The following is a 19,886-nucleotide window of genomic DNA, read 5'->3' as shown; positions in this document are numbered from 1 at the left end:
ATGCGTTACAAAACAGCAATTTATTATTTAGAATATAGCTTGGAATTAGAATAAATGAAGTTATAAAAAACAAAAAAAAAAAAAAGAGAGCACGTGTATGAATTTTTTCGGACATTCTACCTGCATCATGTATTAACAGTATTTTATATATTATCTAGGTTAGGGTACGAGGTATAACCTCTAGGTATAACACACTTTAAATGAAATCGATATATGTAGAAACACTTCGCTTTGCGAAATGTGAACGTTTTCTACTTACAGATAAACGTACGATACAATCAGGGGAAAAATGGCAGGATAAAACGATTATTATATTAGCGAAGAATGGATAGCACGTTCAAATTTGTGTCTTTAACTCTCAATAACCAAAGTTTCCTTTACTCACGAGAAAAAAGATTATGGTTAACGACTATTTCTGATAGGACAAAGTAAGAACTACATAATAATAAGTAGATTGCAAATATTTATGTATCTATTATGAGAACCTTAGATGTATGTAGAACCTTATGTAGAGTAAATAGAAACAAACCTTTAACGACATACATAAAATGCATATAACACATAAAATCATTCTAATCTTTAAAAATATACATATGCAGTTACAATTTCTACAAAAAATTACGAATTAATCGTATTTCCATTTAATTTAAGTTATCACAATAGTGTCACCACGTTTCTTGAGAAGTTAACGAATCGGAGGAGAAATATTCTTGTGTTTATCGTAATAGTGAATTTCAAGCGTATTCATTGGAAGCAGAGAAAGAGTCGTGAACGAGATGGAGAGTGTCTTGTCTCGTGTGCGTTGACAATTTTTCTTCGCTTTCTTCTTTTCCCCGATTCGCCGGAAATGTCCCGCGCGGCGCGGCGCGGTGTCGTCATATCGAGGGCGACCCGTCCATTGAATTCTCGAGAATCGAACAAGAAGTATCTCCAAAAGACTCGTGCTTCCTCTACTCGAGCACGTCGTTCCGCGGTTGTTCTTCGTGACTTCTTGAAAATAACAGAATAATTGAGAGGTACCAAGCGAATAGAAAGAATAGGAGGAGAGGATAAACGAGGAAATGTCGGTAGGGAAGTTGCAATTTTAACGATTCTTCTTACACTATTCATATACGACCACTCGACCCAATAATCCGTGTATCGAACCAAACTGAGCGTGCCTTATTTTCCGTTTTCACGCGAGACGCCATCGTTACGCGCTTCTTTCCGCTGAGCCAGCTCTTCACATCCACGTTAATGTTTCTTCACATCCGCGTTAACGCTTCTTCACACCGAAATAGATTTTTTATGGTTCTGAAATTTCGCCTCGTGGTCTGGATTGTCAGCCTCGTTCCAGTTACGAACTAGAAGCTACGAGCTATGAGCTGTGAGTCGAGAAAAGATTCGGCATGTTTTATGACCGAGTTAAGTAACCAACTCAGTTTTTTATACTTTACCGTATGTTAACGTACAATTCGTAATTCTTATCTCCATTCAAAAACAGATAAATATACAGATAAAAAAGATGTTAAAACTATGATTATCGAATAAATATTTCGTTAAATTTAATTCGATCTCTTTTAACGAAGAAATGTGTTATTTGCTTAATAATTAAGCATTTACTGCACAATTAACTCAGGAAGGCAGGAAAAATATTATCGTTAAGGATGCGTGGAAAAACCGAAATCCGATGCTTTACACAGCAATATACCCCATTACCTACGAGATACGAGATACGGAATTCGATGTAGAGGATAAAGATAAAGGTGTAAGTGTAGGTATAAGTATAGGTATAGGTATTGGTATAGTCGTTAAACGCACGTGGAATGTAGCGTGGCGGATCGATCGAATAACCTCTCGATAGTTAATAACCTTGTTCAGCCACCGTCTGAAATTTCTTGATCGATTCCTGTTATTAAGCTGTGGCTGGCCACGCTAAGGCCCTGGGTTGTTTTCGTAGAGGCAATCGCTGTAATTAGCGATTAACCGTCGTATAATCGATGTTCTACGTCTTCTGGATTTTCCTCTGCTCTTCGAAACCAACGGGGTTATGCTTTTAGCCTCGTTAAGATTTATCGACTACCCCGAAGAAAAAGATTTACAAGCTTGAATCTCGGACCATGCGAATCGAAACGCCTCGATTCTCTATTCTTTATAGCGAACTTTCCTTTTTCTCCTGCTCTTCATATTATTGCGTGCAAACGTGGCTTCAGACACATTACTTATTGCCATTAGCAAGTGTCACTTTGTCAGCGGATTTCACTTAGAATTTATCTGCTTTAGAATGTAGGTACATACATATATTATGGTTACGTTTCAGTTAGGTATTTTATTGTTCGCAACAGAATCTTTTCTGTTCTAGGCTTTATTCGATCAAAGTACGCAAGAGGCAGTATTTAATTTCTTGCACGTGTAGTCAATACGTAACAATGCGTTTAGAAATCGAAAATATCAGATTTGTGTAATTCTTTGAGACAAACAGCTGCGGTGAAGTTGCGAGGTAATTTACTTATATGCGAATGTAAGCATGCATCTTCTCTAATCGTTGTTCAACAAATTTCCGGCATAGAAGGATGTACAAATCTTTGAAGATTTTTGAGTCTTGACTAGAATACTCAAATTATTTTAGACGTATGATTGTACATCGTAAAGCAACGTTGTATAGTTTAAGAATATTTTGGTACAACAAAAGCAACCTATTAAATAAAATAAACAACTGGATTTTATACGAAATAATGTAAGTTTAAAATCCTCTCTTAAAGCTATTCTATATAACAAGGGCAAATGGTGTTCCGAGAAAAACAGAATTATACATATTTAATAAAATATTATATCATTACTACTTCTTTATTTAATTTGATTAAAAGCATATCCTTCGTATATGAATTTGAAATTGACAACCCGATGGTTAATCAGAAATTAAAATCGTTCTTCGACAGCTGCGGGTCCATTATGGATACGTAATAAAGATTTTCAAAGCAAAAGGTATTGTTCCTTGCAGACGTGGCACTCTCGTGATAAATTAGGTCAAACGGTGCATTGTTTCGCACTTAGATCGAGCGAATACCGCTTGGTGATTGCTTTTAGATGATAGAGCAGTAATTACAGCCATTCCTGGCATATCGCTTCTAAGGGAGGTCTATTGTCGTAAGAGACGTCGAGGACCATGGTTCCATCAAATTTCAATACGAGTCAGTTGCTTCTGCAATTAGTGATCTTAAACGCATTACGACACCTTCACACACCGCTTTTGTTGGAACAAAGAAGAGGTCGTGCGTACGTTATTAGGTTGCTAATTAGCTTCAAAAATTGATATTATTTAAAAAATATAAATTAATTATATATAATATAGTACGTAAATATAGATACAAACCAAAGAAAAGTACCTTATACTTAAATGTTACATTTACTCTGTTAATATATGTATGTATTGTCATCCTGATCTATCATAACATATTTCTACCTTTCTAAAGTACCTATTTCAAAATATGCATAGCATTCCTTTCCGAAATTAATTGATACAAGCTACTCCATTTTAAGACTTTTCTTTTCACAAAGATTCCCAAAGAATCTTTTCACTGTTCGTTATCTCTCCATCAAACATCTTGGGTTGGGACATTTTAAAAATTATCCGGTTTTTTCCGGATCCCATTGCCTTCTTCCTCGTATGTATATGTGTCTGTGCCTATGCAAATGTGCACATATACGCGTAAAAGCTAATTAATCGAATTACACTGTCTTGTTTAAAGCAATAACGATTCTCTAATGAACGAGGAAAGGACATTCGTCCTGATAAGAGAAGATGTATGCCTTGACTTTATTCGCTCTAAACCTTTTCAAACTATCGAGGAAAACGCTATAGTCGCTGACCGAAGACGATTGTATCTCGATCTATGGTGAAACTATACGTCCCTAATCGATGCAGGAGCAAGTATTTCGAGATAACGTTTTACTTTTTCTTTAAGTTACTATATCGCCTATTATCTTTTAGTAATTTCAGAACACATGCTTCCCCGCTACAGACGACTCAACGGACTCAACAGTAACGGCCAACATCACTTGATCACCAGATCTTGGAAGAAACAATCTCAAACAAAGAGTGTTTAATGCAAGTCCTACATAATGTTATTACGATCGTGACACATACATATGTAATGTACATATATCATATAAAATAATATCAAGAAATGAACTATGTATAACGGCATGTGTATGTGTATATATATATATATATGTATAATATAATTATATATATGTAGGTATAGGCAGCTTTTTCAATTCAATTCTAAGAATTCTTTAAACGATCCACATATTACATCGCAGTTACGTAATTCTCAACAAATGTATCCAATAAACCAACGATTGAACGACCAAATTGCTTATAGAAAGACATATAAGTACATGTGTGTGTGTATATACTTTCGCTTATGTTTTATGCTGACAATTACGTAATATATATATGTTCATAGGCTAATTCATGTATAACAGAGGTAAAATCGAATCACCGCAGCACGTTCCAAATAAAGAAAATTTCCTTATTTTTATCTACGAACATAGGAAAGCATCGTGATGCATTTTCTAGTCGTTAAGTCAGTTTGAACGTGGCTCGCGATATATAATATGTATTCTCCTCTTGGTATGGGGAACCGATGTTCTTTCAGAAAGGGGGTTATATGGTTAAAATAAAACAGCCTAACGGTTCGGTTACGAAAGTTAGCATGAAACGGATTCGCGGAACCCTGGCTACTGACCGCGAATGGATCGCGTAAAGTATCACGATGCACACGGCCGACACGGCCGAGAAGGGTTCGTGACCTTTCGCAGCCTTTGAAAACTCGAGTGTCTGTATCAGATCTTATCGATACAGCTGGCAATCAACGTTGAACTTCTCTGAAGCTGATGATACCTGGTTAGGTTCGGCGGACTGTCTTTGAATGCCAGAAGGATAGATCTCCTAACGTTTCGGTGTCTAGTAGCCGCTCTGTGAACTACATGATGCGTCATGTCCCGGGTCTCCGCTCTCCGCTAACGAGCTTAAATTTAATGGGAATCGTTTCGGTTGCCGACTAAACGAAATACCATTCGAAACCTCTTACGATCGGACGATTCCAGGCAATTCAAATAGACAATCCAGATATTGAATTAGCTTTTCATTAGATTATCTTTTCAAACTTCTGTGAAACCTCCCGTTAAATATTAAATTTCTTTTTCGGTAAAATGACAATTTTTTCTTTGCTTTTAGTTTTGCGGACCTAATGCATTGCGTTGAAAACGTTACTCGATTATATGTATTTTTTATATAAACCTAAACTTAAAAAGAATCGAGGATGAACTTTTAGAACTCAAAAAATGTTGCGATTTTCATAATACTATAAAACTCGCTTTGTATTACATTCACCTGACATTTTAAGTAATAATATATTTATGTATACCAATACATATAAATGGAATATATGTAATATTAATCCGTGATACAATACAATGTTGCACTTACGATAACAATAAGAATAATAATAAATACGAATTACGAAGATACCAAGGTAAATCTTTTTTAATTTCTGCAGAGGTGTGATAAGACAAATATCAAGGAATATCCAGCTAGACATTTGTTGAAGTTGAACAAACATGTTGGTCTTCGCTAAAGGCAACAGCGGTAGTGGTCCGATTTTAATTCCCGTAATCCTATAAGCCTTCTAACGTGATTTCACGCTTTCAGATCTCACGTGAGTTTCGTTACGGTGTAGTTTTAACAGACAAGTCAAGCGGACAGGTTTTATTGTTTACTAAATAATTTATTCTTTAAAAAAAAATCATTTTTCAATTATCTACACTCGTATCTTTTTATCATACATAGTAAAAATGTATACCGTATACTCCTGAAAAAATATTCATCGTACTTTTTGGATTACGGTGGAAAAATCTAGTTGGTAAAATTTGAAATTTTTTCTTTGTTAGCGTCTGAATTCTTTTAAAAGGTATATACGTATACGTCCTGTTAATAAAAAACAGATAAAAATCGGATATTTCTATATTTTTCGGATATAGGTATATACGTAACCCCACGCTCTTTTCTCCGTGAAGCGCAAATGCATTCTTCAGAATGTTTCATAAATATTTTGTAATATTTTACGATATTTTTAAAATATGCCGATATTTAGGTATTATCGATTTATTTTAACATTTCTCAATATATTTTATAATAATTCCGAGGAAACTCAACCCAATTCTGTAGCATACGAATTCTGTAGCACGAAATAATAACTTATATTACAATTTCCAAAAAATTATCAAAATGATTCGATGTACATATATCCATAAACGGTACAAAATAGGAAAGTAAAATTTACTGTCTTATGTAATAAGTGCCGGAAGGTCTGAAATATCTTCGATAAAATTGTTATTTAATTTCGGAACTCTCAGTCAGTCTCAATAAATCAGTTGCGTAAATCCCGGTCAATAATTACATTTCAAAAGCCAGTTTCCACACGCACTTATTATAATACATACATGTATAAGTTATACGATATTCTGAAATTGGTTCGCACACGTTCATCGCCTATAATGAAGAGGAAATAATCTCAAGTCTCATTGAATCTCTTATTTAACGTTACATATTTTTTCCTTGTCCTTTTTTTGTGAAATATAACTTAAAAATGATAGATCTTGGATCGTGCTTAAGATAACGAACCACATTTGAAACTTTCATAACTCCTTATTTATGCTCATCATGCTAACCAAACAAAATAATAATCACGACATCCTTAAAATCTTTTTAAAATTTCGCTAACAGACCAATAAATAGTACTTCTAAAATGACCACTGACTCAAGCGGAACGATATTATCGTGACAATAAAAATAAATCTTTCTTTACTCGTTACTAAATTTAACCAAACAATCTCAAATGTACAGTTAGTTACAAAAAAATTCATTGCAAAATTACAAAAATACGTTACAGAAACAAAAACGGTAGGTTCGATAATCTTTTTGATATAAAATGTTGTTTTATACCAAGTGAATAACTAAAGTTGCTGAAGACACATTTATAGAAATTATTAAACTTGTAAACTTAAACTTGTAAAACAAAATTAATTATTTAACGTTATTAAACTTGTTAAGAAGAAAGCTAATAAATACAAATATAACGTTGTAAATATAAATATAACGTTATTATAAATATAAATGTAACGTAAAAGTAAATACATCTATTTATATTTACATAAAAACATAGCAAAGAATGGAGATACATAACATATTAAGACCTTATAAACCTTCCCATTGGTACTTTCTATATTTAACAGTTAAAAACCATTTCGGAATTAATGAAATTAAAGATTTTGGGAATTATTTGACATATCGTGGTGGACAAACCACATCTTGTAGATTTATCAGTAATAATAAAGCATGTAATTTTTAAGATCTGCAAAAAATGTTGAAAATGCTGGCGACCGAACTGCATACACAGGTGTATCTCCGAATTAAATTTTCGTGCACGCTTTCCAACGTACTTTCCGCTTTTAGTTCTTCGAACGCCGAAATGATCCTCGCTTTTGCTAGTGGAAGACTTGTGTTGTCTTCGGAATAAACTTTTGATTTAATATGTACATTTCTACATAAATGGATACAGTAAATAATGGTTTGTATCGAGAGCCGTTTTACAAGTCATAGTTCGATTTTCTCGAAAACAAAGCCTCAAATAAAAGAAATATATTTCATATATTCGACTTATTTTCTCATATACAATCACACCCTCCAGATTGCACCATCAATACTGGGATACCCTGTATAATTGGTACAGCTCACTGTGTAATAATAATTTTTTAACAATTCAAACAGCTTGTCTATATTTTTTTGGAGCGTCGATTGACATATCCAACAATCTGGTTCGAAAACATAAGTTCTTTCGAACGCGAAGAGCTTGTCAATCGTGTTTACATTTATAGGGACTAGAATTTCAATTACATCGAGTGAATCGTGTATTAGTGGCGAATCGCGTATTCAGCAGTGAATTCCTTCCGACAAATTCCGTCGACATAATGTCTCCATATAACACTCATCCGACAAATCGGTCGCGGAAGCTGCATCGCTGTCTATCATCGGAAAGATCAGCCATGGACAGATATAGCACGTCGACGTCGAGTAAACACGTGCCTGTATCCTGTATATTCGGGAAAGCGTAAATTTACGAGCCAATAAATTATCACGGCACGCCTATCGTGACATCGCTTGCAAAACGCTAACAAGCCGTTAACGCCGTTGCGCGGCTCTCGACGTTAATGAGCAACGGCACGCGTGAAAACGGATCTACTGAAATTTTCACGTGCCTGTCTGTTTGAGAGAAAAAAAGTGCAAAATGAAAATTTCGAGGTAACATTTTCTAATCGCATCATAATAATCTATAAAACTAAACTAAAACGAGAATCGATTATATACATAATTTCGACAGCTTGTTACATTTTTATTTACCGTGCAAAAATTGTAAATTGTTTATCATTTTTATCGCTTTACTTATATGCCAATATATTATGTTAAAACTTAAAATTATATAATTACATAAACTTGCTCGATTATAGTCGTACATCTACTATTTGAAAATTAAGACAGTTTCGAAAGAAACTTTTCGTGCAAGATTTATCGCGGGAACGTATTCTTCATTTTTAAATTAGTTTTAGATTCACCGACATTATTAATATTAGAGAAACAGCTAAACCGTACAAATACGTACAATTTTTCAGTCCCTTTAAAATGCAATGTCACACAGTTAATCGAATGTCACATAATAAGTTTTGCTGTTAATAGGACGAATTTTTGGCAACTTCAAAGTTTCTCGTGCTGCCGAGTATCCATTTATTAACGTATTGCGATTTGAATCTTAGATTTCAGATTCTAGATTTAGTCATCGAAAAGACGTCCTTTTTTGTTTTCAATTATTATTAACGATGGAATGCATAAGGAATCGCGATCAACTCGTCAAGGCGAACAAGAAGTTTCAACGAGAGACTGCTCATTAAATAAAGCACGAAACGAAAGATATGATAAAGATAGAATGGAAAATATACGATTGCGGGGCATCGGGGAACGAAGTGTAGCCTGGAAGGCAGATGGAAGAAAGGGGTGAATTACAACGACTTCTTTCGTAGCTGATTCGATAATGGGTGCTAGAACTGCTAGAAGTAACGCTATAAACGACGCTATGCACAGACCAGCATCGGTTGTTCGCCATTCTCATTACAAATGGTCTCATCTTGAGACACGTGTTTGTTTATGTCGTCATCAGTCGCGTACCGTCGTTGCTACTAGCTCCAAGCACTTACTGCAAATGTATTCCACGCGAGAGGTATGCGAAGGGGAACGACTTTGCTATCCGCCGCCATTACGGCTCTTCTCCCTGGACTTATATTACGTCAAGAAGTTGTTTATTCGATAGGGACAAACACTTCGTACCTTGCAAAATATATCGCTCTATCTCTCTCTCTTTCTCTCTCTCTTTCTCTCTGCCTGTCTGTCTTTCTCTCTCTCTCTCTCTCTCTAGCAACGCTCAATGAAACACTAAAACGGTTTTCGAACCTGTTCTATGTGATACACATTCAAACAATTTTTTATATTGTGATAAATAAAAAATGAATGTTTAATTCGTGGACGATATTGCAAAGCTAGATTCTATTATTTAGCTATATTCGCTTCGAGTTACCGTAAATAAATAGTTATTTTATAAATTTTTTAACTTGGAATAACTTTGTATCTACAAGAAAGTAAAATTTCCAATTTTATTTTTGATGCAACACAAAATTCCGAAAAGTCCGGCTTGGTTTACAAAACATGCGCGGGAACAAAATTTATTAATAACGTGATTTATATTACGGCTATTGTTTCTTTCAAGTCGAGGATCAAACGATAGAACCTCCACCTTTACATTATAATTCATCTCATTTTACGTTCAAAATATATTTAACGTGATGTTTGCACCTTAAATGTCTATCGGTTACTACTGAATCGAGGAGCGTGTTAATTTAAACGTTCCTATTGCCTAGCGCGGATTCGTAAGTTTTTATTCAAGATCGGGAAACCTTCTTACGATCAAACCGTCGCCGGATTATCTGCTTCGAGATCGTAAATCCGTTACTTTATTTCTTTCCTTATCTCCGAGGATGGTGCAAAACTCGCGGGCCAGTAGTAAACCCCAAGGTACGTAGTAAAAAATAACAAGGCCATTCCACGGAACATTGACACAAAGCGAGGGTGAATCGACGTACACTTTATTCTGCCATTCTATGGGCCAACCTTCACCGTATGATCCCAAAAAATCAGTCGATTAAATGGAATCTACAATTGGCTCGTGTTCCTCGCGGAACAACCGTAGCCCGCTTCGATTCAGTTCCAAAAATCTCCACTTTACACACGCAAATCTTTTTCTCACAATCAATAGATAAACCGTCACCAGACTACGTGACCAAGTTGGCAACAAAAAGTGGCATTTTCATCTTGAAACACTATTATTCTATCAAACAAATGGCCTTTCACATACTAAATTCGTCGATTCACATCTTGTAAATTCAATTTCATTGTGCGAAAACTCATTTAGCAAATTGACTATACTACTTCCAAAAATACGTTTACAGTGTAAAGATAGCATAAATGAGCATAAATATTAAATTCAATTTTAAAGAATAGTGCTTAACGGATAACATTTTCACTTTTCTTATTTCTTAATCTACATACGTAGTTAACGACTGTGACTTTTCAACGACTCGAAAATATGCATACTTTTCTGTAATAAGACATTCTCGATGAAGTATTCAAGTTAGTGAAAAAGTTTCCTGATTGGTTAAATTTTCTATTTCAAAATAAAGCACTAGTTATCAATTTTACATGTTCATAACTATGAAACTGATTTTAAATAAAACATCCTTAATGTCCATTAACCTAACTCTCGGTAACCTTTTAACAACCGTTTATGATAATATGTACTATGACAGCGTACGACTACAATTTGAATTTAACATAACTGGCGTCCGCTATTTTCTGCAGCTATTCCCTTAAGTTCAGATACGTGTAACGCGGAAGCGAATTTTCCTGTAATTTCGATAAAATATTCCACTTTTAACAAATTTAAATACCAGTCTATATTACCCGTTCCAAGGTGTGTGGGACGCGGAGTGGAAGCACACGTAATTTTAATATTAACATGTAAATGGTCAGAATTACAGTATTATGTAAAATGTCGCTTACTTAGCTAGAGTTATAATGTAACTGCGCCTAAACAGGAACGAACATTACACTTGGATTGGTTGTCTCTAAATACACATACCTATAGTGCTTCTTCGTATAATATAGAGGAGATCTATATGAAAGTGTATATGAGCAGATGTAAAAAGACATTTTATTTGACTTGATGCTGGCGGATCGAACGATGATCAGGAAGAGCCACGTCGCAGCCATGCGATCGGCTTGGCGTTACTTAACCCTTTCGTCTTTTACTTATTCCTACAGTGTCCTCCTTTTCTTATCTCGAGAAGCCACAACCAGTGTCACAGCCACAATCACAGCCACACCAACAAATCGACACATGGTAGGAGCGCGTTAGAAGTCAGCACGTGGCAGAGATCGCGTGAATACCATTTTGGCAACTATTCTATATATACATGTCGAGTTATCATTAGGGTTAGGGGCGTGTAACGAGTCTTTATTTGGATTAGACATTGTTGTTATGCAATAGAGAAGATATTTACTAGCACAAATATAATTATTACAGAACTTGACAAGTAATCCAGGTAATTAGATACTCGAGATGCTAATAGCAATGATCTTAGGCTTAATAACGAATCCACGGTCAACGGGGTAGCAAATGTGCTTTCTTCCAAAATCCAAGTCGAACTTAACTCACTGGTCCACAATTCAAGTGTAACTCAACTTACTCCTCCAAAAGTAGAACTCAACTTCTTCAGTCCAAGTCGAACTGCACTTACTTACTCTTCTCCGTACCTCTCTGTACCCCTCGGGTCAACTATGTTTTTAAGGAGAGCTATACAATTACTTTGTATCACTGTAACTGTTGTATCACTTCGAGCCCAAGCCTATTGTCATAATTCTCGGGCACACATAATCGGGTTAAATCATAAACAACTACTTCTAAATTTTATTATTCAAGCATCGCTATAATGAAAAGTCTAGACTAAAGTATTGGGGGTCTTCCTAAAAATTCCAAAAGAAAAGCCCCGATGTCCTTTCATCTCCGACATATATATATTTTTTTTCTTTTTTCCAATGAAGATAACTTATAAATGCAGTTTTGTTTTTTACAGTAACTACGAAGGCATTTAAAAAACAACGTTTTACACAAGAAGTATATTTATAAAGTTTAGAATCATAACTGGATGATTTTATATAGATTTCCTGCACGTTCTACATATGCCAAATAAATATTATATTATTATAAACTACGCACGTGCTTTAACAATCACAATTCGAACGACGTTATCCTTTTAATTCAACAAAATAAATATTTTGGTTGCATTAAAATTACGATCGACGATTTCAATGTCGAGGATCGTACGACTTCGTGGTTTACGAAGTTTTGTTTTGTTTGGCATTGAGAATCAAAGTCCAGTGTACGCGCTCGCCCACGTAAGTATCTCTCCTCCGTACCTTTGTTTTCTCTGTCAGCTCTCTAGAAATAGTCAAACACGCTTCTCTACTTCACGTAACCTAAGCACACATCGTCGAGTGACGTTTTACAATGCGACGTACCGCACCGCGTCGTTTATACGCCATCTAAGATTGTAAGTCCTGCGAAGCTATCGCAGTGTAACACAATCCGCGTGTTATAATTCGAGGGTAGGAATGCTTGTGTAAGAATCCATGATCGTAGAAGTGCTTTGCCTGCGCACGTATACACTCGTTCGCTTGTGTAGTTTGTTACAGGTAGGTACATGTAATCGTGAACAAGGGCTTTCGAAGACAGCCAATGTTCACCTGATTGGAAAATCTGAAGTACCTCGTTTCTAACGCAATTACCGTTATATGACGCGTCTATGTTGGATATTTTTTCAGAGAAACATTGTCATGTTTATAAAAAAAAAAGAAAACACGTGAAAAACACGAACGTGTTGAACGCGATAGCTTTAAAAATACGAATAGGTACAGAGATACGCAAGCAGAAGTTGAGAGAATCGTAGTATATTCGGTAGGTATATAGATATAATACGATACCTACATGGTGGCTATTCGTCGATACGGATAAGCTGGAAATCGAAACGATCAATCGAGAATTCTTGGCATTCGTCCATTTATCCTCCGAGATTGAATCAAGCAATGGACAAAAAATAGGGGGAGCAAGGAATCGATAGCAGTGATGCCGATGCCAGAGAGGGAAGGGGCTTGCTCTGGGTACGCTTACAAGCTTCTCCGTTGGAAAGTAGTCTCCAGGGAGCTTTAATTAAGCAACTAATTTCGAGACACACTTTACTCTCGCAGCCTGCCTGCTGGCAGACATACGAGCCTAATGCGAACGCGCTGGAAATTTATTGGGGGGTGGGAGGGTTAAATCGAGCAGTCAACTCGTCGTAGCTACGCCCTTCGCGTTTCACCAGAGGCAAATAATGGCAAATAAAATCCCCCTGAAATTTCGTTACCGTTTGATTTCTGTTTCTAGTTAATTTCTCTCAACCTATTGGAATAATAATTAAAACGAGGTCATTTAAGGCATGTCAGTGAATACAATTTAAAATATGGAAATGGAGGAATACGTCGGTCGTCAATTATTTCAACGTCGATGTTTTAGAGGAGAAATATGCGTTCTTTTTTTTTTTTTTTTTTTTTTTGCTTCCGATATAACGGGAATATTGCTTCCATATTGATACCCACTATTGCATGAAAAATAAATCGTGACGCTGCTTCTCTCACTAGGGGATACAATATTCGTTATTGAAATATGTATATGTCGCTGCAGTAATTGATCCATATCTTGCCCTGACAAAATACCGTAGCATCGATGTAAGAATTCATTCAACGTTTCTTCGACTTCGAATATCGAATAATGTTTACATCTAATCAGGTAAATTCTTGTGAATTCGATATGAAAATCTTACGTTATAAAATGTGTGTACACTAAAATCAAAAGGAATACCAGTAAATGTGTTTGACTTTCCATTCTTTTTCATGCCTAGTAAACGCATTTGATTATATGTACGTATTACGTTATCGTATATCACACAATTTTCGAGACGCATTAATATTTTATAATAATAACAATAATTGTTATATTTGTAATAATATAATATAATATACTTGTAATAATAATTATAAAAATATAATAATAATAATAATTTATGATAATAATATTCATAATAATAATAATCTTACGATATCGTAACGATAAACGTTCGATTATTCGGACGATTGAAAATACAAGTAAAAATAGCCACGCGCATAAAGCAACATTCTTGTTCGAGACATAATTACTATGAATAATTTTTTATCAATTTCTTTCTAAGAAGGAAATGTGTATCAGAGTGAGCGTAGGTTTTCGTCCGCGAAATAAGGGTATATGACCAAGTGTACATGAGCAAGGATCGCTTTAAGCTGATCTGCACCGGGCGACGCGACGCGCGACGAGGTAAAAAGCAAAAATTTCGCGCGTCTCCTGATGGTAGCTGTTCCCAACCCCCGAGGGAGTCCTTCCGAACCTGAAGGGAAAAACGAATAAGGAGCAAAGGACGCAGTAAGAAAAAAAGAAAAGGGAAGAGAGAAGAAGAAGAAAAGAAGAAAAAGGAAAGAAGCGAACCGGCTAGGCTGTCGGTTATTTTAATGAGAGTTAAAGACCTTGAGTACACGTCGAATAAATCATTTTGCCGGGGCGCTAAGTGCACGAAGGAGGGGAAGTGCATCATTGGACACCTCTCTTTATCCGCGTGGATCACAGACAGGCGCAGTTGCGATGGCATACGTTGCCGTACACCGCCTACGTGTACCGTTCGCGTCCGCGTTTTCATGCCGAAATACATACCGAGACGACGAAGCGACGCGACGCGACGAGCGCGTACGCGCGCGCACGTCCGCCTACTACACGCGTTCGTTCTCGCAATAAAATGTCGAACAACAGCCTACGAATATAAACGAACCCATGCCCACCCGCGATACGGCCTACGAATATGCCGAAACGACCGTTTTACGCGCGTACGTGCGCCTATCAGTTTTATCGGCTTCCTAATTAATATGCATCCCCGACACTGCCATTCATAATGTTTCCGTCGTGTCCGTGACGAGAGAAAAAAAAGTACCGCGCCGACTTCTCGTAGGATGTATTATATTTGAAACACGCTACGGTGAACATTGTTTACGATGAAAACAACCATCCCGTTGACGCGTCCGTCGTTTTATCGTCGCGTCGTAGCCACGCGACTTTACGCGTTCTTCGCATTTGTCGCCACGGATTTGCACGGCTTAATTTAAACTTAAACTACCTCTGTATAGAGGTTTCGCTTGAATTACACGTGAACAAACAATACCTTTTCTTCAATCTTTCTACTACGTACATATGCTCTTCGTCTATTATTCAGAAGTACCGATCTTAAAAGAAGATAAATTCTTTGACCAAGTTCCGTTCTGCAAATCAACACCTTTTGCATATTTTTTATGTTTCATATGCGTATGTATAAGAAATATTGCTTACTAATAATTACTCTACTAATATAGGATATGAGAACGATAACACGTTTCTTATTTTTCATACGAACGTAGAAAATTTATTAAACAATAAGATATTTTTTTCGCGCCAACATCTCGTACGAATGTTCTAGTCGTAAGTGAAATAGATTAGTCGTTAGAATTCGATTAAAAAAAGTTAGAAAGAGTTAGCCATCTTGCAGAGGATAACACGGTACATACAAGTGGTGCTGGGTAGGAAGGATTTCGATGAGAAGCGAGTTCAAACCGTGAGATCTATTAGGTACGTTTCATACATTGCTCGCATGCGTGGTGTGCACACAAGACAGCCACCCTAGTATCATGTCTTTAGATATACTTGCAGGTATACGCATGGTTATACTTTATATGTATACGCGGTACAGCATATATTCAGGGTAATAAATATTCTTCATCCGAGTCAGCATCGGCTCGCTTGATCTTTCATAGCCGCTCGTAAAGTTCGTTGGGGTGGGCCGTAAAATTTGTCGACTATCTGAAATATTTGAGACCCTCTTTCGAATAATCCTTGCGAAAACTTTGCCTTATTTCCCGCACAAAAATATAGCGGCCGATATTTTACCAAGCTTTTACCGAGTAATAAACGTACTAACTACATCCTGATGAAAGAGGAAGAAAATCAAAATATGTAGGACTAAAATGGAAAATTGAAAATCAACGATACGAGAGAGATATCATGCCGCCCAAGCAGCAATTGCCTGGGGCCTGGGGCCTGGGGAATAAAATCGGTAAAATTCTCCCATCGCCGAGAGAACTCTAACAAATGGAAGATACACCACGACTTCTGGAGGCAAGCAGATACCGGCTGACGAGCTTAGTTACCCAATATCAGCTTGCAAACCTTGAAAAGGTTCTTCGGGGTAACGAGACGAAAGTTTTTCCAGTAACGAGGGAAAACTTTGTCCGAACGATATCACCTCGAGGATCAGACGACTCTTTCTTCGAGTTCGTCTAACGAAACGTAGCCGCAGGGTTAAGTGGGTGACACTGGCTGCCTAGGGTTCGATTGCTTGGGAAATTAGCGAGAACGCGTTTCCGCTATTTCCGAAGGGAAGAAGATCTTCTAGAGAACGCAAATTCCCCTCAGGGTCTACTTTCGGCTCATAGGCACTACCGTGAGAGAGCGAGAAAGATCTGTGAAATTTAGACTCCAATCTTCAGCCAGAAGAATTTCATTTAAAGAACATCAAAAGTTGTAAAAAGATTTAACTAATATTTAAACTTTTATACTTTTCTCGACACGTTAAAAATAACGAACGATCGCTTTCGCTCTGCTTAATTGTGTAGTTAGTATCTACGGATATGAGAACTTTTTTCTTCCATTCCTGTAAAATCTGTTTGGAAAATGATTCACGTTCCAAGATATGTAGAACGAACGATTTATTTTAGCTCAAATAGTTTTCTTATCCTTAGCGCCTAATGTTTCGTTGTATTACGTAAGCTAGTACGATGCAACTCCGTTAGGAGGTGCTTAGAAATTTTAATAGTTGCATATTTAACGAACGTATTTTAACAATTCTATTTTGCACTATGTTTTCACCTTCCCCTATAAGGATCATGATGGGAATAATTCTCGACCAAAATGAATAAGTATGCGAATTAATAAATGTGATATATTAATAAATGTAATAAATGCGATAAATGCAAATACTATAGCCAAGAAATTATCTAAGATTTCAACGTGTTATATTTCAATGATAGAAAAGAATGTCATTATACCGGTTATAAAGAGTTTATATTCACAAAACTTTTATCAGGATACGTTTTAATTCATTCCGTTTCTAAAAAATCGGTCCATTTCTGTAAATACAATTTTGCCAGCCAGTTATTGCTACGACTAAAAGAAAAAGCCATGACCGGAGTGATATTAAAGAATATAGTTAGAAATGCTTGTTTACTGTGAAGCTAATAAATGACATGGAACTTTTGACGAGTTTTATTTATATGCCTAAAATTTCATAGAAAACGGGGAATATTTTATAAATCGCAGATCTCTCGTTTTTCATCAGAAATATTTCGTTGAAAATATTTTCAACGATACGAGTTGAGTACACTTATTGAAGAACTTTATCGCGACACGTTAAAAATATTAGTCCAAAGAAACATAAACAATTTTTCAATGAAAGAGTTTGAAATTTTGTTTCTTGCTTACAATGCTCACGCTATTAGATGTCAGGACCTTTTTCCAAGTAGCAGATTTATCAGAAAATGAACATGAACAACTATTTTTTACATACGAGCAAATGGATAGCCTAGATAGAATGTTTATATATCTATATCATGGTTTTTGTATAATGTCAGGCAATATGTGTTTATAGATTGATAGCCATAACTTCTTTCGCATTGTATGAAGATATTGTGCACAATTGAAAAATATTCAGTGTCATTGAAATGTTAAAATTGAAGGAATTTGCCCAATTTCTAGTATTCAAAACAATGGAGCTTCTTTTAACTGTACGCAATAAACGTAGCGTTATAAAATCTTCGAAATATGTATATTTAATTTTTGAGCTTCAGTGATCCCGAACTCCGGACAATCGATTTCGTATTACGGATAGAAAGTACTATGATAAAATCCTGTCCTTGTCCATTTTTTACAATTCTATCACTTACGAAATATCAGTTAAAAGCTGATAATAATAACGAACAACCTGTACATTAGCCCTATTTATCGTTTTGTCTTATTATTATAAAACAGGGACAAACTATAAATAAAGAAAAGCACGTTATCTCGAAGGGAGATCGTTTCGGTGGTCGGTATGCCTAATTGCGACAAATCTGTCGTCTGTTAGGATTTTTCTTCAACTAGCGGCGGTTTATTATCTGATTTCGCCAGTTCTGGTACCTTATTATAGCCGGAAATAAATCAGTAACCCTCGCTTCGGTCGAATCGTTTCTCTGTAAAGTTCAGTGTCGCCGAACGTTTACCTGGCTTTTCCAATTTCACAGATCGTCGAAGATTTCCGTTGTTATTTCGTCCTACTCTGCTTCTACCCTAATATCCTAAAGAAACGAACACTTTCTACGATCGAAGACAAACTACCAACCTGGGATTTATGGGGCTACGTGTACCATCGTTTCATCTGACTTCAGAAAAATACGATCAGGGAAACAAAAGTGAACAAAGTTCTAGAAAAGTTTTGAAACATCATTTTATTTTGCTCTTATTACAAAAACTACTTGCTTCCGAAAATAATAATGAGTAATAGCACAAAAATAAATCCTGATAATAAATAACGAATTTGTAAAACCTTTTCTTTTTCGTTCAAATAATTATTGAAACGTTTCAGACAACGAACGGTCTGAATCGTTCAATCAGGTAACGATTGAAAATAATTGCTGTAATACAGGTTGTAGATTGCCTTACATTAATTTGTATCTGTTATATTTTACGATGTATCGCGACAAATACGAATTAAAATCAGTATCTGGTAGTGATCTGATAGTGATGTTGTTGGTAAGTCACTGTTGTGGAACAAAATTGGAGTAAATGCCATATATACCAATGTGCGTCAGCGTGGTGTTAGATCAACGTACCTAGTAAATATTTTACATAGCACGAAGAAAATGAATGTTCAGGCTATAAAACGAAAATATGATTAAAAAGATAATTTTAATTTTGAAATACTTTATACGCAGCACTAATTTCGTGACGTTTTGAATATTGCCAAAAGCAAAATTAATAATTACATTTAAAAATTGCATTTAAAAATCACTTGTTATGAACTCTGTTCAATTACACTTATGTAACGTACATTAACGTAAACTAAAGCGTAAAAATAAAACATTAACGTACTGTTCGAATTGTTAAAAATGGCATACTCGTTAATGTATACAAATCGTAGCTCTATGAATTAGAATATCTTAGACTGACGTCGTAGCGTCTTAATTACGTAATTGTTCGAAAGTCCGCATAACTTTTCATTTCAGTTATAGAAAATTTAATCTACTTTTTGCATAAACACGGTCTTTCTCTCATTAAGACAATTACATAGAAAACAGCAAGTATCGTGCTATTGTATTGTAAGAATACCATCTAGGTCTAACGGATACAATTTCGCTTATAAAAGTAACAAGCAATTGCGTACACTATTCTAAATACCGTGTTCTCTTCTTTAAATGGCATTGAACGATCATCATAAATCGAGCTGACATGACGTATCGCTATTCTTATACGTACTACACTATAAATTTCGAACCAACCACC

At 35.8% G+C, this 19,886-nt stretch overlaps 1 protein-coding gene across 1 annotated transcript in view; it reads right to left on the bottom strand.

The window, feature by feature from the left end:
- The window catches only part of LOC138181184 (netrin-1), a 111,298-nt gene that overhangs the window by 50,705 nt on the left and 40,707 nt on the right, over positions 1 to 19,886 (bottom strand). The window lies entirely within an intron of this gene.

Source organism: Bombus flavifrons, chromosome 6 (genome assembly GCF_040668555.2).
Source record: "Bombus flavifrons isolate JBK064 chromosome 6, iyBomFlav1_principal, whole genome shotgun sequence".
In the NCBI taxonomy this organism is placed as follows: domain Eukaryota; kingdom Metazoa; phylum Arthropoda; class Insecta; order Hymenoptera; family Apidae; genus Bombus; species Bombus flavifrons.
Note: the sequence above shows the minus strand (reverse complement) of the source record. Positions and strands in the feature narration are given on the sequence as shown.